Source organism: Marmota monax, unplaced genomic scaffold, assembly GCF_021218885.2.
Source record: "Marmota monax isolate L192 unplaced genomic scaffold, Marmota_monax_Labrador192_F-V1.1 WCK01_AAM20220418_F8-fsc00101, whole genome shotgun sequence".
Taxonomy (NCBI): Eukaryota; Metazoa; Chordata; class Mammalia; order Rodentia; family Sciuridae; genus Marmota; species Marmota monax.
The window spans coordinates 1,788,912-1,815,145 of NW_026692786.1; the positions used below are offsets into that span (position 1 = coordinate 1,788,912).

General features: G+C 40.6%; 1 protein-coding gene across 5 annotated transcripts in view; it reads right to left on the bottom strand.

Annotated features, from left to right (window-relative positions):
• Positions 1–22,272, bottom strand: part of Garre1 (granule associated Rac and RHOG effector 1) — an 89,253-nt gene extending 66,981 nt beyond the window's left edge. For 2 of the 5 annotated variants that reach the window (XM_058580434.1, XM_046448154.2), the window contains exon 1: positions 13,841–14,924. The gene's annotated coding sequence lies outside the window, so the exon portion shown is untranslated. Of the gene's footprint in view, positions 1–8,970; positions 11,146–13,840; positions 14,925–22,195 lie in introns of those variants that run through there. The other 3 variants (XM_046448152.2, XM_046448155.2, XM_046448153.2) reach the window with 3 other exon arrangements.
• Positions 22,273–26,234: the final 3,962 nt, after the last annotated feature.

The following is a 26,234-nucleotide window of genomic DNA, read 5'->3' on the forward strand; positions in this document are numbered from 1 at the left end:
GATTGAACTCAGTGCACTTGGCCACTGGGCCACATCCCCAGCCCTACTTTGTATTTTATTTAGAGACAGGGTCTTACTGAGTTGCTTAGCGCCTTGCCATTGCTGAGGCTGGCTGTGAACTCACAATCCTACTGCTTCAGCCTCCCGAGCCACTAGGATTACAAGTGTGCACCACTGCACTGGACTCTTTTTTATTTTGAGACAGGGTCTTTCCAGATTATACAGGCTGGTCTCAAATTTATAATCCTGCCTCAGACTCCTGAGTCGCAGTGAGTGCAACCGTGCTTGGCTTGGTTTTTACTTATTCTTAACATATCTCATATCTCTTGAGTTAATCCTTTAGATAAGGTTAAATTCAAGGAAATATCATGAAACTAAAATCCTATTCAAGTTCTATCATTCTCAAATGGGATCTTGCCAAGAAATAATGTGCAGAGAAGGTGGTCACACCTATCTACAGAGTCATTGTTATGGCAGTGAACATAACATTGCTTCACAAAATACTGTCAGAAGTTGTGTGATAGGTACATAAGGTTTATCATATCATTTGCTCTAATGTATATGATTAAATATTTCTGAAATAAAAGCACACACAAGCAGCTGGCTATATTCCTTTTATTTTTTATTTTAAACAAAATTCTTCCCAATGTTTTCCGATTGTTTTTCAAAAGCTTTCCCCCTTATTTATCTGCCTGAAGGACTAAATATGTTCCATCCATTTAAGGACATTTATTTTTTTATATTTTCTTAAAGGAATTTTCACTGGAAAAAACATTCACGATTTATGAATACACTATTCATGCTGCATGGAAATAAATACACATTGTGAAAGACCGCAGAAGTCAGTGTAGCCAAGACTTGTTAAGATTTCAGTAATGTATTTATAAATTTTAATCCTACCTAAAATTCTCAAACACATAGCAGAAAATTATGGTTTAGTAGGTTAAGTCACATCTTTTCAACATCACAATAATTTTGCAAAGTCAGCAGCAATTTCCACTCCAAACAATAAAAAACAAGTATTCATTAATATAAAAAAATTTAAACAGAATTATTGTAAGATCTAGCAATTGTACTTCTGAGTATGTACAGAAAAGAACAGAAAGCAGGGACCTGAACAGATATTTGTACAGCCATGTTCATGGCAGCTTATTCATAACAGCTAAAAGGTGGAAACCACTCAAAAGTCCATCAACAGGGCTGGGGATGTGGCTCAAGCGGTAGCGTGCTCGCCTGGCATGCATGCGGCCCAGGTTCGATCCTCAGCACCACATACAAACAAAGATGTTGTGTCCACCAAAAACTGAAAAATAAATATTAAAAATTAAAAAAAAAAAAAAAAAAAGTCCATCAACAGATGAACAGACAAAAAAATGTGGTATATCCATACAATGGAATATTATTCAGCATTAAAAAATAGGGGGAAGCCTCGTAGGGTGACACACACCTATAATTCTAGTGATTTGGGAGGCTGAGGAGCAGGATTCAAAATTCAAGGTCAGCTTCAGCAATTTAGAGAAACCCTCAGCAATTTAGCAAGAACCTGTCTCAAAACAAAAAAATACTCCACGGGCACAGTGGCGCATGCCTGTAATCCCAGTGGCTCTGGGATTACAAGGCACTAAGTAACTCAGTTGAGACCCTATCTCTAAATAAAATACAAAACAGTGCTGGGGATGTGGTTCAGTGGTCGAGTACCCCTGAGTTCAATCCCTAGTACCCCCCAAAATAAATAAATAAGGACTGAGAATGTAGTTCAGTGGTAGGGCACCAGTCTAACATGTACAAGGTCCTGCACCCAGTACCTCAAAAAGAAGGAAAGGGAATTCTGACTCATGCTCCAACTTGCATGAACCTTGGAGACATTATGCTAAGTGAAATAAATCAGATACATAAGGACCAATGTATATGATTCTAATATATGAGGTACCCAAAATAGTCAAATTCATAAATGCAAAAAGTAGAATGTAAAAAAAAAAAAAGTAGAATAGAGGTTCCCAGGGGCTGGGGAAAGAGTGATAAATAAGTTATTGTCTGATGTGGTAAGGAATTTCAGTTTGGGATGCTTGAAGAAGTTCTGGATTTAGGTGGTGGTAATGGTTGTAACAACACTATGAATGTACTTAATGACACTGAACTGTATACTTAAAAATGATTGAAATGACAACTTTTATGTTATGTATACTCCACCACCAAAAAAAAAAAAAAAAAATCATGAGATCATAAGATATTAAGAAAAATTCACTTTTGGAGGAGTTAAGGCACTAAGTGATTATTCTGAAATTGACTGGGGGTGGGGTATCAGGCAATTATCCTCCCTTTCCTGTTTATACTGTTTTGTACAATATTACCCTGGGGGAAGTTTTTTATAAAAGAAAAAGGGCTGGGGATATAGCTCAGTTGGTAGAGTGGTTGCCTTGCATGCACAAGGCCCTGGGTTTGATTCCCAGCACCACAAAAAAAAAAAAAAAAGAAAGAAAGAAACTAGCTATTAAATACAGATGAAATGCTAATAAAAACACCATTTTGCAACCCTAATGAAACAGTGATTATCAATCATGGTTAAAATCATTAGATGAAAATTTGGTGAGGAAGTTTATGATGAAGGAATTAGACTTGATGACACTTGAACCCTCTGATTAATTCCAGTATTATTAAAAATAGAGAACTAGACATATAATTACATTATATTATGTAATGCTGTTATGGCATATTATTATGATGATGAAATACAAAGTACTTGGTACCATTCATGAAACACTAAAATATTTAGGTAAAATCTAATCAAGACTCCCTCTCTAGCCAGCAATTTATAGGAAATATGAAAGATAAACTACAAATTAAGTATTTTCCATAGGTCTTTTTAACCTTGCACATAAATAATCAGTTTTAAAAACCAAGGATCTTATAGCCTAGGTGAATTATAGTTTTAATAGTCTTCTCAGAGCAGTTTTACCAGCTTTGTCCTCCAGTTTCATTTTTGTTCCTTTCTCCTAACCTTGCAGTGTGTCTGTGCCTATCGGTATGTATGTTAACATGAACTGAACCCAGGGCCCTGGGCAGGCCAGGCAAGTGTTCCACCACTGAGATATCTCTCAAGGCCTTTTAATCTCCTTTTTGCATGTAATTTACACTCACTGGGGTTCCCTGGCACTTAAGAATTAAATCAAACTTCTCACCAAGACCAGCACAGCCCTGCCTTACTCTTCAGCTTCATTTTGTGCCTTCTGATCCCTTGCTCTTAACTGTCCAGCCACATTGCACAGATTCTAGTTTTTCTAGCACACCAAACTCTTCCATACCTTGCTGATGCCCCTATCTGGGAAGCTCTTACCACCCTCTTACTCTCCTACTCATGATGCTCTTCCTTATTGTCTTTTAGTTCTTGAAAAATTATCACTCCTCAGAGAAGCCATTTTTCTCCTTTGGGGGGGGGGTATTAGGGATTGAATCGAGGGGCACTTAACCACTAAGCCACATCACCAGCCCTTTAAATTTTTCATTGTGAGACAGGGTCTCACTAAGTTGCTTAGGGCCCCACTAAGTTGCTGAAGCTGGCCTCAAATATCCAATCCTCCTGCCTCAGCCTCCCAACTCACTGGAATTACAAGTGTGCACCAATGTGCTGGGCCAGAGAAACCATCTCTAGTCAACCTGTCTAAACTAGGTTCACCTCATGCCTACAATGCTGTCTTGTCTTAATGAACTAGCAATCATCTTATCACTTCATTTGCTTGTGTATAACTTACCTGCTGGCATATAAGTTCCTAAGGACAGCACTGCCCTGTTGACTGCTGGGTCCCCAAAGTCAATGAGTGTGCTGGAAGATTCTTTGGAAATCTGATATCAGTGAGTCACTGATTGTTTTCTAGTGGCACTGTCCTGAAAATCTAAGAAAATGGCTCCTATGCAAGTCATCTCTCTACCTGGAAGGTGACAATTATCTGTGGCCTTAAGATAAGTGACATGGGGCAAAGGATGTAGTTTAGTGGAAGAGCACGTGTGAGGTCCTGGGTTCTATCCTAGCACCATACACACACAAGAAAAAAAGGAACATGAGGCAAAACAGAAATCATGGTTTCTACTTGCAAGGTTCACAGGTCACAGTATCATGAAACAATCTCCTCTCAAGCCGTGGCTTGATGTAAATGGAAAATGCTAGCTATTTCCCTGCCTATACTTTATTATTCACAAATCTGTTTATGGAATCTTTCACTATACACATACACATACACACACACACACACACACACACACACACTTTCCCTTTCATTTCTATAGTCAAAAATATACTTCTATTCCTTGGCAGTCCCAAGATTTGCAATTCAATTTATCTCACCAAAGTTGATGATCAAATATAGATGAACCCTCCAAAGAAGATGTAACAAAAAGCACACAAAAACACATTACCTATAAGAAAATGCAAATCAAACCACAAGATACACTAGGCATGGTGGTGCATGCCTGTAATCCCAGAAACTCAGGAGGCTGAGGCAGAAGGATCTCAAGTCCAAGGCCAGCCTCAATAACCCTGTCTCAAAATTTAAAAAAAAAAAAAAAAAAAAAAAATTTAAGGGCTAGGAACATAGCTCAGGGATAAAGCTCCTCTAGGTTAAATCCCCAATACTCAAAAATAAAATAAACTACAAGATACCACTTCACAGCCACTAGGATGGCTATAATAACAAGTGCAGACAATAACAAGTATTGACAAGGATGCAGATAAACTTTAATCTTCATGCACTGCTCACTGGATTGCAAAATGGAAAACAAACTAGCAGTTCCTCAAATGTCTAAACACGGAATTACCACACAACCAAGGGATTATACTCCTATGCATATACCCAGAGAAATGAAAAACATGTCTACACGAAACCTGTACATGAATATTCAGAGCATTGTTCATAATACCCTAAAACTGAAAAAAAAATCAACTGTCTTATCAACTGACAAATGAATAAACAAAATGTGATATAACCATAGAGTGGAATTCTACTCATTCTTGAAGAGGAATGAAGAGCCAATGCATCCATTAATATAAAATATCCAGATTAGGCAAATTCAGTGAAACAGAAAATTAATGGCTACCTAAAGCTGTGGGCTGGGAGGGAGAAATAAGAAGTGACTGCTAATAGGCAGAGGGTTTCTTTTTTGGAGTGATGAAAATGTTTTAACGTTAATTTCATTTAGTTGTGGCACAGTTGCAAACAAACTAAAAACCACTGAACTATATACCAAAAATAAAAACTTACAAAAATATAAAGATGAACCACTCTACAAGCAATTCCCTCTTTAGAGAAAATGAAATCCACAGAAAATGTTCCACTCCTGTCCAACGCACAATAATGTAAACCCAAAATATCTACTCTTGATAATGTGGAGACACTACAGGAAATTCTTTAGACAGATTAGTGAAGTTATTGTCCATGAAGTTCAAAGCCCAACCATTTCCATGTTTTAAGTTGAGACTGACTAAAACCATATTTAGACATGCACTCCAGAAAAATGCTTTGAAGAATTTTATTCTCATCATTCATGAATTTAAAATATCCATCCAGGCAAGAGAAAATGCCTGAAAGATTCAGTCTTTTGTTCCCTTCCTCCTTAGAACTCTTACTCTTTTGGCTCCCTTTACCCATTATCTCATTTGAAAGTGAAGCACCTTTGTCAGAGCAAAAATGAAAAGATGCTAGTTCTAGCTCACCTCCTTACTTCCATTTGAGCCATTCCTCCTTAGTGCAATGGGTCCTCAGAGCTCTGCTGTATCCTCTAAGATCAGAACATTCTCCCTGGGAAGATTCCCCAATCCATCTCTAGCCCATATTTTTCTCCTAATCTCCAAACACCAAATACTCAACTGCTCAACTGACAGGTTCCCAAATCAAATGTCCAAAACCAACTCACCCAATGTTCCTTTTGTCTCTATGAATGGCATCACCATACACCTCCTTGAACAAGGCAGAAACCTGGGAGTAAGCCTCCACTCCTCACTCTCCTTCACATCCAATTAATCATTTCTTCTTCCCCTTCCTGCCTTACTAGTGTTCCAGTCCTTCTCTTTCTATCATCACTGCCACTATCAAAGCTCAGATCATATTCATCTCTTATCTGAACACCAAGGTGATTCCTAAGTGGTCTTCCAAATGCCTGCGCTCCTCTGGTTGCTGTGTGATTGTTACAGATCCAATCTGATCACGCCACTCTCCTACATTATACCTGGAATGATGACTGGGCATGGTTGTGTATGCCTGTAGTTCCAGCAACTTGGGAGGCTAAGGCATGAAGATCGTGAGTTTAAGGCCAGCCCCAGTGACTTAGCAGGGCCCTAAACAACTTTGCAACTGTCTCAAAACAAAAAAAATTTTAAAAGCTGGATCTTAAAAAAAAAAAAAAAAAAAAAGGATGGGGAGGTGGACCATTGGTTAAGCACCCCGGGGTTCAATCCCCAGTGCAAAACAAAAACCTGTAATGGCTCTCCACTGTCCTTCCCAACTTTCTCACACCGTCCTTGTTTTTCCCAACACCACCTGCTTCTGACACATACCATCTTCCCCCTCCCCACTGGTCTACATAGTCCATTCCCTTCATCTGGAAAGCTCTCTTGGCTTACTCTCATGCCTCCTGGATGTCTAACTTACATGTCACTTCCTCTTGGAAGCCACTCTGTGCTAGGGACCCATCTGTGTGCTACCATAGCATCCTGTTTTTAGCCCTGTGCTGGCATTAACTTTGCCGTTCTGTAACACACTGTGTCACAACCGACAGTTTCCTCAGTGTTTCCCTGCCATCTCCAAGCCCCAGCTCACTGAGCTCATTCAAGATATTCAAGAGTGCTAAGCACAGTGTAAACATTCAACAAATACTAGCTGAATGATTAGTTCATCCACAGTATTTACTTAATAGTTATTTCTGCACCACATTCAGTCAGCCTTACCACCCACAAAGGCACCAGTTTAAGTGCTAAAAACTAAGTTCTGCTAAAAGAATAATAAGGGAAAAAAAAGTTACTGATCATGCCACATTCAGGTACTCCTAAATAAACAAAATGGACCTTCCTTAAGTGTCTACAATGTATCAAGTATTACACTTGGAGTTTTAGAGATAACTAAAACCCTACAATAAAAACAGCTGACGTTAACTAAATGTATATTAAGTGCCAGGTACTGAGCAATGCACTTAAATGTGTTCGAATTTAATTCTCACAACAATCTTGTGAAGTGGGGGAAATATCTAAAGAGGTTAAAGGAATTCATCAAAGACTATCACTGGGTTAACGAAGTAGTCACCAATAGAGCTAGGTTTGGATCCTGGTAGTCTGCCACTGGAGGCTGAGTTCTCCATCATTACACTATTCCACCTCTGTCAAATACATCTTTTTAGACCACGGTGTTCAGTTTATTATAATTAGAAGATGATGTAAAGCTATAGGCTTCTTGGAATTGACAGGAAGTTAAGTTGGAACAATGAAAAGTGACCTCTCTTTAAGGAGAGGTCTATATAATATAATAGATAATTCTATATCTATTACTAATGATTCCCAAATTCAACACTCCAGTCAGTGGGACCCCTTCCTGAGACTAGACCCATGAGACATCTCAGCCCTTCAAAATTCTGCCTTGCCACCCTTCCATTTCCTGCTCCTCCTATTGTACTTACTGCCTTGTATGGTTAAGGGCACTACAACTCTAAGCCTAAACTTTAGGTGTTATCCCAGAAGGTCCCTGTCTTGTTCCCTCCCCTTTCTACCCAGTACTTTCAGTGCTGCCAATCTCACTCACCAGTGCCTGCTCTGCAGCAACTGCTTCATAAATGTTTGTTACTGTTACTATTCCATCCTAAATGCCTCTGGATTCTTCTTTACATCTATATTGTTCCGTTTCTAAGGAACTAGTTTTCCAGAGCAAGGAATATGAAGGCACAGAACCTGAAGAGAACTTTTTGTTTCATTTTGTTTTTGGTGGGTGCTAGAGATGGATTCCAAGGTCTTAGGCATGTCTGTCAGCCAAATGCTCTATCACTGAGCTACAATCCACACCTAAAGCACAGAAGCATAGAGAAATGTCTCCTATAGAGAGAGCCAGGCTGACAACCACTCAAGCCATAGATTTTTCCATGAAAGCAAACAGGAGGTACACCTGAACACTGGCTAGTAAAGAATAGCAAAATCCAAAGAGCAAACTAAAGATTATGAGAATGTCACATACTGAAATAGAAACTAACAAATGGCTCCAATTTCAAGGAACCAAACATTCTACTTTATTCCATTTTACAAAATTAATAATTCAGCATTTAATACTGAGTGGCTCTCAAAAAGTAGGGAAAAGGGGCTGGAGCTGGAGCTCAATGGCAGAGCACTTGCCTAGCATGTGTGAGGCACTGGGTTCAATACTTAGCACCACATAAAAACAAATAAATAAAATAAAAGCATTCTGTCCATCTACAACTACAAAAAAAATTAAAAAAAAAAAAAAAAGTGGAGAAAAGGATGATTCTGCTTTCTTGTCCCCTGAGCAATTGGCAATGTCTGGAGACATTAGTTGTCACAACTGGGGAAATGCTAGTGGCATCTAGTGGGTAGAGGCCATAAATGCTGCTAAACATCCTAAAAAGCAACCCCCACAGAATTATCCACCCCAAAATGTCAAAAGTGCTACTATTGAGAAATCTTGATAAATGTTCTGAGCACCCTTCTTTTCAAGTTACTTAGTGTATAAAAAGTTTCTTCTTTCTGGGAAGATAATACAAACTTCTCCCATAAACTAAGAAGAGTTCGTAAGATAGTTACGGGGTATCCTTGGAAAAGAAATGGGTAAATGCTAACTAAATAGTTTAGAAAATAAATGCTATGAATTCAGAGGAAGGCCCCCCCCTTCCCACAGGCTAAGGCCCTTATATAGACCTCAGAGCAGAAGGGGTGCCTCAGTCAACTTCAAGCCAAAAAGTACCCAATATCCACCTTCCCAGCCTTACCTGTAGCAGATCTTGTCCCTTCAAGCTACCCTCTGCTCCTGCCAAAGTGTTCACTGTTTACCCGTGACAGGAACTGAGCCACAGGGACACAACATCCCACCATACCATTACTACTAAACAAATGCACTCACGTACTTCACAAAAATTCTGTCCTTCAGCTAAGCAGCAATAGCCCCCCATCCAGGACTGAGAAGGCCATGACATCATCTCAACCCAATCATTAAATGTTCCTATAACTCCTAGAGGAAGAAGGTAATAAAAAGACAAAGGTACAAAATGTTGTACATGGTTCAGACCCTAAGCCCTTGTCCTCCACCACCTAAAATCAGTGCTCAGCAGTAGCCAGCCAGGAGCCGCCTCATTTCCTGTGCAACTACAGTAAAAATAGGAAGTGGGGGAGGAAGTTCACAAAGCAGAAACAAAAGTAATCACCGCCTAGCTTCCTGAACACAAATCACTGAGCAGGGAGGGTATCATTAAAACATCAAAATGGAAAGGCAGGAATGGAGAGAGCCAAGGCCAGAGGAAAGGAAGTGACACTTCTGGGTCCACCAAGCCACAGACTATTTCTGTGACAGGGAAACAGCTCCAAAAGAAAAACTGGACACTAACCTACAGAATGGCTTCCTAGGAATTAATACTAAAACATTTTAAATTTAAAACTCATGCAAAAACTCCCAAAATATTTGTCCTATCAATGTAAAAAATGTCAAATGAAAACATTTTAGGGAGGCCAAGATTAATCTTTTTTTTTCCCCCCTAGTCAAGAAGTGGCTATTAAAACTGCTGTCAAGGGGCTGTGGCTCAGTGGTAGAACACTTGCCTAGCATGTGTGAGGCACTGGGTTGGAGCCTCAGCACCACATATAAATAAAGAAAACCATTGTTGGGCTGGAAATATAGCTTAGTTGGTGGGCCCTGGGTTCAATTCCCAGCACCACAAAACAAAACAAAACAAACAACAAAAACTGTTGTCAAAACAAAGAGTTACAGAGCTGGAGTTGTGGCTCAGCAGGAGAGTGCTCGACTAGCATATGCAAAGGCCTGGGTTCGATCCTCAGCACCACATAAAAATAAATAAAATAAAGGTATTGTCCACCTACAACTAAAAAATAAATAATAAAAAAAAACCCAAAGAGCTACAAATTGATTACATAACAAAATGTGAGGTCCATGTATCCTATATTGAGTTATAAAACCTCAAGGAGATAGAAAAAAAATCTACTAAATAAAAATCCTAATCAAGGCCAGAACCTGTCATAGTTAAAATGAAGATTCTGGCTGGGATGCAGCTCAGTGATAGGGCACTTGTCTATTTTACATGAGGCCCTGGGTTCATTCCCTAACACCAGAAAATAAAAATGCTTCTACACTGCTGACGTGAGACAGTGCTGTTGAGTTCAGCCTCTATGTCCTAGGCACCAGAATATAGCAATAAACAAGACAGACTGCTCACAAGGAGCAATAAGTCTAACCATGGAACAAAATACATACACACAGTGACACTTGACTGCCTCTGTGGTAACATTTGCTCTTATAACAATTTATTACCACAAAATATGGCATTCCTCTACAAAATCAAAGCTAGTTATCATTAGTGGTTCTAAGGAGCTTTCATATTTGGTAATTTACAAACAGCTGATCATTTCATTTAAGCAGAAGAAAAACTTCTAACCAGAAAGTCAACAGAGTTGAAATTCACTTTCAAAATAACACGGGTTTAAAAAAAAAAAAAAAGGCCAAATATGTTAAATGGTCATATAGATGAGGAATAGGTTTAATTTTGTTTAAATTGAGGGTTTTGTTTCTTTTTTAAAATTTTTTTTAGTTGTAGATGGACACAATATCTTTATTTTTTTATGTGGTGGTAAGGATTGAACCCAGTCCTTCATGCTTGTAAGGCAAGCGCTATACCGCTGAGCTACAACCCCAGCTCTTGTTTATTTTTTAAAGCCATTACATAAGTAGAAAAGTAAACGAAATGGGTGGTAATTACCACACATTCAACTTGACACAGAATTAACATTCAATGAAAAAAAAGTCCATCCTGTTGAGAACAGACCTAGAGCTATCAATCTAATTTTCTGATAATAAAATGACTTACTGTATTCTGTACTTTAAGACTGATGGTTAATTTTTTTATGAAGTTTAAAAACTAATTTTCAGAGCCAGCACAGTGACACACAACCTGAATCCCAGCTCCTCAGGAGGCTAAGAAAGGAGGCTCTCAAGTTTGAGGCCAGCTGGGGCAACTTAGTAAGATCCTGTTTGAAAATTTTAAAAAGGCTAGGGATATAGCTCAGTGGTAAAGTACCCCTAGGTTCCATCCCCAGTACCAAATTAAATAAACATATAAATTAAATTAAATTAAAAGGGCTGGGGAAGTACCTCAGTGGTATAGTGTTCCTGAATCCAATTCCCAGTACTAAAAAGAAAAAAAAAATTAACTTTCAAAAACTTACTGTTGCCATAAAAAAAAAAACTAGTAATATTAGAACCTTTAGAGTATTTTTATTAAAGAAACAAAAGAATAAACCAAAAGAATTTTTGTTAAACAAAAATCTTCAAAAGGAGAAAAAAAGAGTGAATCCTTGAAAAGAAAAAAGTTTTGTCTACACACACACACACACACACAAACACATACACAAACCATTACATATCACCAAAGAATGAACAAAGTTGGCTCTTGAACTTCTGAAAATGTTTGCTGTGGTAAAATGAGGTTTGTTGTTTTTTTTTTTTAAAGGCAATGTCTTTTTTTTTTTTAATGTTTATTTAGTTGTAGATGAACACACAGTATCTTTATTTATTTTATGTGGTGCTGAGGATGGAACCCAGTACCTCACATGTACGAGGCAAGCACCTTAACCACTGAGCTACAGCCTCAACCCCTAAAATGAAGTTTTTATCCTTAAACTAAAATGATCTTAAACCATTAACATTTTTTCTAGCAAATTCACCCAAACAAATTGTGCTAATGGAAAATCAAGTGTAAACTGGGGTGAGAATAAGTTACTTTTCTTTAATTACAAAGTACTGATGTTAATTTTTTCAGATCCAGTTTTTAAAAATGCAACAACAATCTCCATACATTAAAAACCCGTAGTAGTGTATTTTTGTTACAGTGTGGTAACAACAACAAAAAAAAAGCCCAGTTATCTAATCTGAGAATACAAGGCTAACTACCTACCTCAGTTACTCCTCTCTCACAACAGGCTTCTGGCACCAAAATTAGGGGGGGGGGGGGGTGTTGTTCCAACACATCAAGTAAGCAAGCAATTCTATAGATTCTCCTGAGGACAACAGCAGGGTTTTCTCTAACTCAACTCTGACGTGTCTGTCTGGAGATAACATCAGATCCCATAGGTTAAAGGCTCAGTCACTTCACTGTCCCAGGCTTCTGATGCCAATTGAAACTTCTGGTTGTTTTATTTTTTTCATCAACACAATTTAAATCAGGATTCCTTCAACCCTTTCCTTGAATTCCATGAGTTTGTCAGAGTGGCTCACAGAATTCATGAAACCAACTGGATAATACCTACCAAAATATCTTGTTCTTGTAAAAAGTATACATATGAAAATATGCAGAGCATTCTCTGGGCACCCATCCTCCATGATGAGCCTTCACCAGTTTAACTATCCAGAAGCTCTCTGAACCCTGTTCTGTCAGGTTTTCAAGAAGGTTTCATTACGTAGGCATGACTGATTAAATCACTGGCAACTGGTGAGCAATTCAACTTTCAGTTCTTCTCCCCTTGCCAGAGATTGCCAAGTGGGCTGAAGTTCCAACTCTATGATGCTGCCTAGATTTTCAGTCCATCAGCCTCCATCCTGAAGCCCCAAATATTTATTACTTTGGAGGTTTCAAGTATTATTATTTTAGGAGTTGCAATGCCAGGAAACAGGGAAGAAAACCAAATAGGAATTTCACAATATCACATCTACAAGAACTTTTTAAACTTGTAAAAGAAACTTGGTCTAAGCAGACACAGCTGTGCACGCCTGTAATACTAGGGACTAGGCAGGCTAAGGCAGGAGGATCGCGAGTTCAAAGCAAGCCTCAGTGATTTAGTGAGATACTAAGCAACTCAGTGAGAACCCTGTCTCTAATAAAATAAAAAACAGGGATAGGGATGTGGCTCAGTGGTCGAATGCCCCCAGATTCAATTCCCAGTACCCCCCCCCAAAAAAAGAAAGTTGGTCTAGTAAAAACTAATTGCATCCATTAGAAAGTTACTTAAGAGATAGTAGAAAGAGACAGATATTATTACCCTATATACATGTATGATTACACTAGTAGAATGAGTCTGAACCATGTGCAGCCAGAGCAATCAATGAGAAGTTGTGCTCCATTTGTGTATTAAATACCAAAATGTATTCTACTGTAAAATAAATAAATTTTAAAAATAATAAAATAAAAGTTACTTAAGAAAACAAAATTCAATACCACTACTCATTCTTAACATTGTGTGACCTATTCAAAATAGCACTGTGTGACCTATTCAAAATTAACCTCAAAGGGAAAAACAAATACTTCTCCAGAAATTTACAGAGAAGCAAATCAAACTATGTTGGAAATTATTTTTTTATTATGGAGAGGAATTATATAAATTTTGATAAATTCCAGATTCAAGACCATTTCTGAAAATGTAAGGTAATTAACAACAGTTTTATCAATGGAGAATGATAGTGGCTTCCTTCTCGGAACTGGGAACACTGACTCCAATTGTACACATACAGAAAGCCCTCTCATTTATCAAAAAGACCAGCAAGCCAGAGTCACAACTAGGGAGCCTGTTTTTCTCCACAAACATTTCAGCAAGCCAAACCTTTAGAAAAGTGGAAATGCTAGAGGCCTCATATTCACCTACCAGACAAGGAAGGCAGCTTCAGAAAGCAGGCCCCCAGTGGTTAACCTCCAGTCTAATCTTCCAGCTCTGCCAGTTATCCACACCATGAGCCTTCACACACCTCAAGCATTTACTGAGGTCCTACTATGTGCACAGTACTACTCCAGGCATCAGGGATGCAGTGGTACAGCTTATAATCTAATGAGAAAAAAATAGGGAACTGTTCAGGCCCCTCTCTTTTCAGTAAGATGCTCCAATACAAAGAAGAAACTTCGTAGAAATATGGCACTGATGAAGTGCAGTAGTTTACCAGTATGGATTAGGAATCAGACTGACCTAGATGGGAATTCCTACTCTCAGTAATTATCAGCTTAATGAGTGGCGCTTGTTAACTTTATGACCTTAAGGAAGTCACTTGGAAAAAAACCAATATTTCCCCTCCGATAATAGGTACAGACCCAGGGCCTCACAAGGGGAGACAAGTTCTCTACCACCAATTTTCATCCCCAGCTCTTTTCATTTTATTTTAAGACAGGGTCTCACTAAGTTGTCCATGTTAGCCTCCAACTTGTAATCTTCCTGCCTCAGTCTCCGGAGCAGCTGAGATTACAGGCATGTGCCACGTGGTTAAGTCACTTGGATTCTTGTGCTTCAGTTTCTTCAGTACTATGGTGAGGATTAAATTCATAAAGCACGGCACTTGGCACACCTTGAGTTTCAGTAAGTGGAAGCTACCACCCTCTTTACAAAGAGGCTATGGATTAGTCAGAGGGTAACACTTTGTCTTCCACTATAATTTTTCATTCTGTACTACTACAAAACACCCCCATCCTGCCATACCACAGTTACAGCTTCCAGAAATAGAACTTACTTTCCTGCAGCTCCCAACTCACAAAGTCCAGGCAACAAACTGAAAAAGTGAGGATGCCCAGTGTGCTCCAGAGAAAAAGGTCATGGCTCCTCCCATTTCCCTGCTACCGGTCCCTCCTCCTTCAGAGAGAAATAGAACATATGCCATAGCTGAAGAAGATAATTGACAGACAGCTAAAGAGGGAGACATAGCTGAAAAGGGAGATCAGTCACCTTGAAATACAAAGTACATGACAAAGTTACTTAAATATAAGGATATAGTGCATTCTTTCCTATTTTGAGACCCAGGGACAGCACAAGTCCTTGTGAGTTGACAAAAAGGCCCACTTTGGCCTCTCCCTGCCTAAGTCACCAGAACCTGGGGCACCTAGGTCTGGAAGCCAAGCCAACTTTCTTCTGCCTCTATTCTCATGTGTTTATATCCACCTCTGGGACCAGGGAGTAGAGTGGGGGAAGACTCAGATATTCTCATTCTCTGGCTATAATTGCCCTCTCACTAAATCACCTTTAATTTGAAAATGAATCTTTACAACTGCCAATTTGAAAATGCATTTACTACCAGTGGCCCAGACACAGTCAAAAAGGTTTGTTTGTTTTTTTGTTTTTTTTTTTAGAGAGAGCAATATTATATCTAGGAAAGAATCTTAAATTAGAAATACACTCATAGTAAGGGCTGGAGATGTAGCTCCATGGTAGAGTGCTTGCCTGACATGCACAAGGTACTAGGTTTGATCCTGAGGCAGGGGCGTAGATTCACAGTAGAGGGAGAGTCAAGAACACCCGCTGTCAGTCTGTCTATAAGCATCAACCAGGAAGTAACTCACATGTCCTGCATTAAGGGGTTTATTAAATAAATTATACAAGAACATCTCACAGCCATTTCAAAAATCAAAGTAAAGGATTCAATCCCCAGGACCAGCTCCTCCCCACCCCCAAAAAAGATCAAAGTAGAACCTCCACATTAATGGTCTAAGATGCCATCAATAAATCACATCATCTTATATACACTCAGGAAAAACTGACATATAATGATGACTGACCTGCCATCCCACAACACAGCCTAGTTTCTCTTCAGCTTTTTTTGTTTCTGATCCTTCTGCCTCAAGCTATCTGGGCCTTAGAACAAGACACTTTGTATCCTTTCCCCTTTGTTTGACTTTTTCCTGAAGTTACCCATATTTAAGATTCATAGTTCTGATGACCATCATGCTTAGGCCACCTAAGTCATCACAGAACTTTTCCTGATCCCCTGCACCCTCTGCTATCATTGCCTGTCAGTAACTCTGTCTTTCTCTCTAAAAGAACTATAAGAATGATAGAAAGAGACTGAACATATCATCACATTTATTGTAGTACAGTCCACAGCCATAGCAACAAAAACATTCCCACCACAATCAGTCTAAGGTCTTTACAAATATAAACTCATTAAAACCTCACTCTAACCTCAGGAGATAGGCAATGTTACCTCCCTCATTTTGAAATGGAGTAAATGGAGACAAGAAGTTTTGTGACTCAGAAGTTAGTGACTAGTTAAGTGGTAGAAGCAAAACTTTAACTCAAAAGCATTTGGCTGTATTTGCTTTTTTGCCCCCTCCCTATGTGAGTATACATCACATACATGTGTGTTTTAATTTATTAATTTTTTTTTGTTCATTCTTTGTTTTGGTCTTTGGTACTGAGGATTAAACCCAGGAATGTTTACCTCAGCCTTTTTTTTTTTTTTTTTTTGAAGCAGGGTCTCACTAACTTGTCAAGACTGGCCTTACACTTAGTATCTTTCTTCTTTAGCCTCCCAAATAGCTGGGATTATAGGAGTGTGCCTCATGCCCACTTAAATTTTGAAATCAAAACAATATACAGGACTGGGATTGTGGCTCAGTGGTAGAGCGCTCACCTAGCACAGGCAAGGCCGTGGGTTCGATCCTCAGTACCTCAAAAAAATAAATAAGGGTAGTGTCTACAACTTAAAAAAATAAAATAAATGTAATTTTATATATATATATATATATATATATATATATATATAAATATTTTAAAAAATCTATACCATACAAAATGGTATGTAAGAAAAAGGAAGGTAATTCCAACAGGCTAACAGGCTGGTTTTCTGAGGCCTCACCCCAAAGGCAATCACTTCTTTTCTATTATTCCAGAAATTTTTTCTGCTCTTAGAAATCAGTTTCATGTGTTTTCTATATATTTCTTCTTTATTTATTTACACCATGGGCACATGTGCACATCTTTCTGCCCCTTGCTCTTCTCATTAACGATATTTCTCTGAGCTCATTCCATATCTGCACGTATGCTGCTTTAATTAAATTCTAAGAAATGCATTATTTATACATATTAACCAAAGATGGTTTCATGAAGTCACAGGATTTTTGTGAGCTTTGGACTTCATCAGAACCAGATCACAAGCTTTACAATGTTCAAAAGACATCAAGAGTTAGTTAGCCCTGCAGCAGCATGCAGGCTGAAGCAACAGAGACCTCTCAGGTGACATTCAACATGGCATTTCTATAACAGTAAGTACCTGCCTCACAGGGTTGTTGTAAAGACTAAATGAGGTAATGCACACAAAGCACTTAACACCTGATCTGGTTATCACAGAGCCTAAGGCTTAGCTTAGCACCTGAAGTATTGCTAGTGCTCAGTAAGTTAGATATATTTTATTCATCACATACATTATGCCTGCTCACTGCTACCTCTTTATCCATGTCATGGTCCTACCTAAATGTCCTCCCCTTCAATGGTGCTAGACTCACTTTTTTTTTTTTTGCGCTTGGGGGGGGGCAGTACTGAGAATTGAACCAAGGAGTTACATACTCATCTCTCACCCCCCACTTTGTGTTTATGTGTGTGTGTGTGTGTGTGTGTGTTGCTGGAAATTAAACCCAGGGCTTTGTGCATGTGAAGCAAGCACTCTGCTGAGCTATATCCCCAGCCCCCCTTTTTTATTTTGAGACAGAGTCTCACTAGGTCCTGGAGGTTGGCCTCAAACTTGTGATCTTCAACCTCCTAAATAACCAGGATTACAGGTGTATGACCACACCCAGGAAGGATTAGCTTTTTCCCACAGTTTTCTATTCAAGAACAGCCTTCTCCAGGAAGTCTTCCCTGAAAATTGCAGGCTGGATTCTCTGTGTGAGCAGTCTGGGAAAAGCCTGTCATCACTTCTTACTGTATGGTTATCAGTTTTATCTGTGCACCCAAAACCAAGCAGCTTCAAGGGGTCTGATTTAGCCTTTGTTAGCTCAAAGATGAGTGACATATTAGCCAGAAAGCCAGTTACTAAGTTTATAAATACCCAAAGAGCTAACCCTTGTTTGAACACTTACCAGGTAGCTACCAGGCAGTGTGTTCAAAGCCCTCATGGCACTAAGGGAAAGGTGCTACTATTATCTTTATTCTACTCATAGGAAACCCAAGAGATTAGACAGCATGCCAAGATCAGGATCTGACACAAGCATATGGATACAGAGCTCTCAACATTCTCGAAACCCAGTTCTAATCAGAGGGTATCAGGAGGACATAAACTAAGCAAGAGAAAAGACACTCCCAGCTAGAGGCATCAACATGGACACACTCATCCATTCGGTACTGGAGAGGTTCTACAGAAGACTGCATTAAGCTTCTCTGGTCAGGGCTCCCAGGTAGTGTTACAGATATACTATCCACCCCAATTTCCACAAACATCATCTGAACCCTCTCCTAGAAACACACATCTTTCTTCTGAGGCTACAAAATTAAGTTTGAGCTTTCTGACTACAAACACATTCCAATCATGCCTTCCTGGGGTTACAGCTGGGTCAGTTTGGTTGAATTTAAAGTTTTCTCTGAAATTCTCTAAACTACATTTGCAAAATGTCTTTTGGCTTTGTATCTTTCTATAGATAGTTGATTTGTATTGTTTTGATTTTATTTTCAGATGATCATTCATTCATTCAGCAAATACCTAATCATTTCCAGAACACTGTGTTCTAGGCCCTAGAGATAAACGCAGTGAAGAAGATAGGCAAGATCCCTGAAACCTGGCAGAACTTTTTCAATGTCTCCCCTTCTATGTACTTGGGATATTTTCTGGCAACGGCTTATTTGACTTTCTTGCCCAGGCTGTACCTTTCAGCTCTGGATTCTGATCCTACAGTGAAGTGACTGGCCCATACTGTAAGTACTTCATTAATGGGAGCTAACTAAATTCACTGGTTCTCCTCTATCCAGAGTGGGACCAGATTATATCTGAAGTCCCTTAGAAAAAAGGTACAAAGTCTAAATTAAGATAAACAGAACACAAATGGCAAATGCAACCTGTATCAAAAAAGAAGATAAGACATGATACATCAGCTAGTAAGAACCACCTTGAGAAGTGATGAAGGGCTCCAACACCTGGAGAAAGTATGGCTTTAGAAACATGTTGAGAAGACAGGAAAATGAAAGATTAACCTGCAGAAAAGTCTGAGATGGGGGTCAGCAAGTGGACGCAGAGGTGGGGAGCAAGATGGTTCTCTATGTAGAAGTCACATACAGGATATGTGGGAAAGGAGCATATATGGGGAGGTGGGGGAAGAAGTATGAAGCTAAGCCTCAAAAACAGTCCCCAGGCAGATGTAGGAAAGAGAGCAGCAAAAACAAATGATAAGGCACAGTCACACAAATTTAAGAAAATGACCACAACCTTTTTGGAAAAGGCCGACTAAGAGCCAGGCTGGTTCATGAAAAAAAGAATGGCTCATCACGCCAATATTAACAGTCAAAGGAAATGAGTAAGCAACGGCCATTGCATCTATCAATTAAGGGACCCTCAAGAGGACAGTTTCAACAGAAACAAAGACACATTTGAAGCTCAACTCCTAACACTTCAGGTTCTAAGAGAAAAATGGCAGCCTGCTTTTCTGTAACTCCAAAACAAAGCAATTTCTTAATCAAACTAACATTCTTTGTCCACATAGAAAGGTCATCATCTTCCACCAAAGACAAATTCACAGGAGGGAAAGAGAGAGAGTGGACACTCAATTCATGTGATACTTCACCCTGCTAGCTCAGATTCAACTATTTTCCTAGAGGTTTAGAAGATCCACTGGGCATACAGTTCCTGGTATATTAGGCTTAAGATTTTCAAAAGAATAAACATTTAGTAAAAAATTTTGCAGAATCATATGCAACTTATTTATTGTTTTAAGGATGCTTAAAGTATGCTGTCTTCCAAAAATCCAGAGATAATTTTAGATTGAAAAATCTAGGCTTGCCAAGGGAATCTGAGAACTTTTCTATCTTGGTCTCCAATCTAACCTACGTATTCATGTGCAAAAATAGAGGAAGATTAGAATCTCAAATGCCAGACTGAAAAGTTGCCACAACAAACCTGAACTCTTCATATGGAGTTTGTTATCTTGTCAGTAAGAAAGTAAATGAAACAGCAGTAAAATAAACTTTTGCCTTTAAAATGTGCATTTTAAAAAAATTATTTATCTAATGAGAGGCTACTATCCAGAATAAGTAATGATTATTTACAACTCAAGAACAAAACAACAAATAATTCAACTGAGAAATGGACAAAGGAATTTAAACAGATTTAAAATGTACATTTTAGGGGTTGGGATTGTGGCTCAGTGGTACAGTGCTCACCTAGCATGCATGAGGCACTGGGTCTGATCCTCAGCACCACATAAATGTAAAATAAAGATATTGTATCCACCTAAAACTTAAGAATAAGTATTTTTTTAAAAAATGTTCATTTAAAATAAATCTCAAACATGAAATACTCCTTGGATTGTAAAGGAAAAAAATTTTTTTTTAAAAAGACACTGAAAATAAAAAATTGTGGCATTTTTTAAGGCACATGAAAATATCTGATCATACACAAAAATCTGTAAGTAGACCTTTATAAATACATACTTATAACTTTAAACCTAAAATATAAGAAGAGAAAACAGTTACAGCTTATTCAATAAAACTGCAACAATTGACTAGCTATTCAGGAACTATTTTATATCTTAAACCAAAAATAAGTTCTAAGTAGATTAAATAACTAAAAGTAAATAAAACGATGAGAAGCAAAGGTGGATGGAATTTTTTTTTTTTAATTTTTTTTTTATTGGTTGTTCAAGGATGGAATTTTTTTGAAACACTGGAATAGGGAAGAATTTTCCAAATATATGAAAGAAAAAAAAATACATAGTATTTATTTTTTAATGAATGTTACCTTTACACCCCAGTTGTGAATTTATCCCAAGACAATCATCAAACAAATCCTTTTGGCAAAATCATTTTATGGCAAAATGGAAATAATCTAAATATTCATCAGGCCAGGCCCTGCGGTGCATGCCTGTAATCCCAGCAAGTTCCAGGCCAACCTCAGCCACTTAGCAAGCCCTAAGCAACATGGAGAAACCCCTGTCTCAAAAAAAGGGGATGGGGTGAAACACAGTGGTAGAGCTTCCCTGGGTTCAATTCCCTGTGCCAAAAATAAATAAATGTTCATCGGTAGGGTTTGGTTAAATTATAGCATATAATGGTGTACTACGAAGCCCATAAAAAAGTGACATCATATATCTGTATTTACTGATATCACTAAAATGATAGCTGTGGTTGTCACTGAATGATAGGTTGGTGGATGTCTGTCATTTCCTCCCTTAACACTTTCTGTAATGTCTTGAGTGTTTTACAAAGGCGAGAAGAATAAATTCCTCTTATAATGGGAATGAGGGGCAGAAACAAGCTACTTTCAAATTTGGGCTCTCCAAGCCCAGTGATTCTCTGACAAATTTTGTAAGAAGTATAAACAAAATTCTTATCATGCCAACCAGCCACGCTTCTTTCCTCGCACCGCGCGAAGCAGGAAGACACACCCCTGACCCTGCGCTCCCCACGGGCGTGGGTCCTTCATCTTCAACCCCGGCCCTCCCGGGTCCCCGCGGACCCTCCCCAGGCCCCACTGCGCCAACAGGCTCAGCAGGGCCGGAAAATCACGTTCCTCAGCGGCCCGGCACGACTGGGAAGGTGCGCACCGCGGGTCAGGCAGCCGCGGGGCGGCGTGAGGGCCGCGTCCCCCACCAGCCCCAGTGGACCCCGGCCGCCTGCTGCCCACAGGCCGCTGTCCTTTCGCGGACTGCTCCGCGAGCTTCCGGGAGCGGGTACCAGCGCCAGCCTGACCTCTTGGGCCCCGGCGTCCCGAGGGAATGTCCCCCTCCCTCGCCTGGCCGGCGCCGTTCCTCCCCTCCCGTCCCGCGTCCTCCGGGTCTCGGCTGCGCCCCCAGTCCCAGGCACGCGCCAGGAGGCCCCTCCGGGCTTCCGTCCGCTCGGCCAGAGCCCGCAGAGCCCGGCGTCCTCCACAGCGGGCGGGCAAGGGGTGGGCGCCCAAGGGCCCGAGCCCTGCGGTCCCGAGCGGAGCGGCGCCCCGCGAGCTCGTCCCGTCACCAGTCCGGGCCACGTCCCACAACCCACCGCCCACCGTCCGACCCCGCCTGCCCGCGCCCGCCCGCGCCCGCTCCCGCTCCCGCTCCTCACCTGCGACGGGCTCCGACCCCCAGCACACCGCCCGGACCGGCTGTGTACACCGGAAGTGACGTTAGAGCCAGCCCCGCCCCCGCCCCAGGCGGACGCCGGGGTGGCTGCGGATCCCGCGGCTGGAGCTGACCCTCCCCTAGCGCAAGCGGGGCGGGGGTGTGTGTCCCTGAGCGTCTTTTCTGCAGATCGAGGACGTCCCGATGGGACGGCTTGGGAAAGGGTTGAGGACTGGCAATCAGAGCCATAGGGTCGCTCTGATTCTCCACAATGACTTGGCCCCGGTGCGGGAGAGGACGGTTGCGTCCTTATGGATTTATTATTGAAATTGATGACTGAAGTATTGAGCTGTAGATGCCAGGCGCTGACAGTCACTAGTCACTGCCGGAATCGGATAATACTCTTAGCCTCATAGGTTCATTCTCTATTGGTAGAAACAGAATGCAGCTGTCACAGATCCCGGTGATACTATAGTGCCAATTGTGACAAGTGGTAGGAGGGGAAAGTGGAAGAGGGGAGGGAAAGAGTACCCTGACCTAGTGGAGGAGGGTGATCAGGGTATTCCCCCAGGAAAAGAGTAGGAGCTGAAATCCTAAAGAGGAAAAGGAAAAAACAAAAATAAAAAACTGGGGAAGAAGAACAGGGCATTACAGCAGAAGAAACAGCAGGTGTTTTCAAACTGCTTTGTATTCAACAAACAAGGAATAGGATCAGGAGAAGTTAGGCCTTACCTGAGAACATTGCATACCTAATGAGTTTTAAGCAAGGGACGATTTGACCACCTTTATGGCTTTAAAGAGATTACTCTGGCTGTAGTGTGGAGGACTGGGAAGGGGAGGCAAGAGTGGGTGTATGGAAATGGGGGTGCAGCTTAGTGCACCTTGCCTACCATGTATGAGGGCCTGAGTTAAATCCCCAACATCACAAAAAATAAGTGGATCATATTTCTACAATCGTGTTCATAGAAGCTTTATAATAACCAAAAGACACAAGTAATAATGTTCAGCCAAGGACGAGTAGATAAACAAAACGTCAGATATGTGTGTGTGTGTGTGCATGTGTGCGTGTGTATAATAGAATATCATTTGGCCTTAAAAAGGAAGAAAATTCTGCCACCTGCCAAATGGATGAATCTTGAAGACATTATACTAAGTGACATAAGCCAGTCAGAACTCAGCATTCTGAGTCCACTTATATGAGTACCTGGAGTAGCCAAAAGCATAGAGACAGAAAGTAGAGCCCAGCACTGTGGCAGTGTAATCCCAGTTGTTCAGGAGGCTGAGGGAGGAGGATTGCAAGTTTGAAGTCAGTATCAGCAAAAGCCAGGTGCTAAGCAACTCAATAAGACCCTGTCTCTAAATAAAATACAAAATAGGTCTGAGGATGTGGCTCAATGGTCAAGTGCCCCTCAGTTCAATCTCCAGTACCAGAAAAAGTAGAATGGTAGTGAATAGGGTTGGGGTGGGGATGGAGAGTTAGTGTTCATTGGGTAGTTTCAGTTGGAGAAGATGAAAAAGTTCTGAGGATGGTGGTAGTTGTACAACTTCATGAATGTATTTAAATGCCACAGAATTGTGCACTTAAAAGGTAAATTTCATGTTATATATATTTTACCCCCCACACACATACTCACAAAAAGTAGATGCAGAAATCTATTGGGAAGCTATTTTGATTATTCAGGCAGAAGATGATCCTTAGGAGCCTCAAAGTTTTAGTTCATGGACATCTATCAAAAAAAAGTTTGTAAGGGCTGGGGTTGTGGCTCAGTGGTAGAGTGCTCACCTAGCATGTATGAGGCACTGGGTTTGATCCTCAGCACCACATAAATGTAAAATAAAAATATTATGTCCACCTAAAACTTAAGAATAAGTATTTTTTAAAAAAAGTTTGTGTACCTGTAGCCCCAGCTACTCAGGAGTCTAAGGCAGGAGAATTGCTTGAGCCTAGTAGAGTTCAGAACCAGCCTCGGTAACATAGCACAACTCTTGTCTCTTAAAAAAAAATTTTTTTGAGCCAGGCACAGTGGTGCATGCCTGTAGTCTCAGTGACTCCAAAGGTTGAGGCGCGCACTCTGCCACTGAGCTACACTCACAGTCCTCTATTGAAACTTTAAAGTAGCCATTTTCCCATATGGCAGGCTCTGACCCATCTCCCCAATTGCTGCTGCTCACTTCACTCCAAAGCTCATGGTCCCAGAATAATGTGCTGGAAACTGTTGTGCCTGTACCATTTGGGACTCTTCCTATAGGCTTCCATCCAGAACCAGGAAAATCTCAAGTAAAAGCCACATGCATTTTTAAGTTCAGCATGAACACTGCCAAACTTGGAACCCCTTGGTGACCTTTGTGGTGTGCCAAGCACCAGCCTGTCTCAGACCTCTCAAGCTTACCTGAGAACATTTTATATATTATAAACATGTTGAGTCTGTTTTGTGAGTCTACCTGCAGATGTTATAACTCTTCACCACAGGTTAGAATTATTTTCATTCATCAAACACACACATATGGGGCTGGGGATGTGGCTCAAGTGGTAGCGGGCTGGCCTGGCATTCGCGAGGCACTGGGTTCCATCCTCAGCACCACATAAAAATAAAGATATTGTGTCCATATAAAATTAAAAAAATTTAAAAAATATGTATTGGGGCTGGGGTTGTGGCTCAGCAGTAGAGCACTTGCCTAGCACGTGCGAGGCCCTAGGTTCGACCCTCAGCACCACATAAAAATAAATGAATAAAATAAAGATATTGTGTCAACTACAACTAAAAAATATTTTAAAAACCACACATATGGAAAGGCAAAGGGGAAAAAACACCCACAAGGCACAGTGGCACACACCCGTAACACCAGTGGCTTAGGAGGTTGAGGCAGAAGAATCACGAATTCAAAGCCTGCCTCAGCAACTTAGTGTGAGGCCCTAAGCAACTCAGAGAGACCTCTTAAAAATATGAAAAAGGGCTGGGGATGTGGCTTAGTAGTTAGCCCCCCAGTAAAAAAAAAAAAGAAAGAAAGAAAGAAATCACCCAAGAAACTAGCACACGTCACCTCTTTATTCTAAGCTCCATTGCACCAAAGTTCTGAGAAAAAAGGGTGGAGCCCACAGAGATAAGGGCCAGGTCCTCCTGAAACCCATGCGTCTTCAGGGACAGAGGCTTCCATCCTCTGGCTCTGCAGAGAGGTCTATGTTCTGAAGCCTCGACACAGGCACAAGGATGGAGCCTCAGAGACCACCAGACCAACAGCCTCAATTCACCATTTAGGAGGCAAAGAAGGTCAAGGCCAGGGAACATGGTTTCTCTCTGAATCCATCTGGCCCCTTTACTAGCTGGTCACAAGTAGAATCAGATCCCATGGAAGGGCTGAGAGTCTCTGAGGCTGTGATAAATGAATAGAAGACTTCAAGAGCTCCTCAGTGACTCAAGGACCAGAACAAACCAGACCTGTGTTAGTGAGATGTACCACAGAGATGTACCTTGACCTTGGCAGGAGTTGACCCTTCTTGCTGAGACAAAGCAGATTTTCTACAGCTGGCTTTTATGAAGTTTTCACATTCCTAGTGTCAAAAAGTCTGTGGAATTAGAACATCCCACTTCCAGGGGCTCCTGAGGGATTACAGAACTGATTTTCGAAGCAGCCAAAGTTATTACTGTTGGCTTGTGTACTTTTCAAGGCAGTAAGAGCCAGGACTTCTAGGCTGGGCTCTTACATGTTGGTTTTAATGGGAACATCGGAAAGAAGAGACTTTAGGGAAGGGGTGTTCACAGCCAAGTTCTTGGTGGGGGTGGGGAACAATGGAGTTGAATCTGGAGAGAGGAAATTTTCTACTTTATCTTATTGGGCTCCTTTGAGCAGGATGTGAAAACTGCGAGATGGGTTATGAGCCGCGGGAAGGGTAGCTACATTCCAGTGTCCACAGGATTTGGGAGCTAGTCTGGAGAGGGCTGGCTAGACATTCCAGGCAGAGAGCAACTGGCTGCTGGGTATGGAGAGAGGCTGGGGCAAGCCAGGCCAGAAGCTTAGGCGGTGTGTTGTGGCAAGAACAGGGA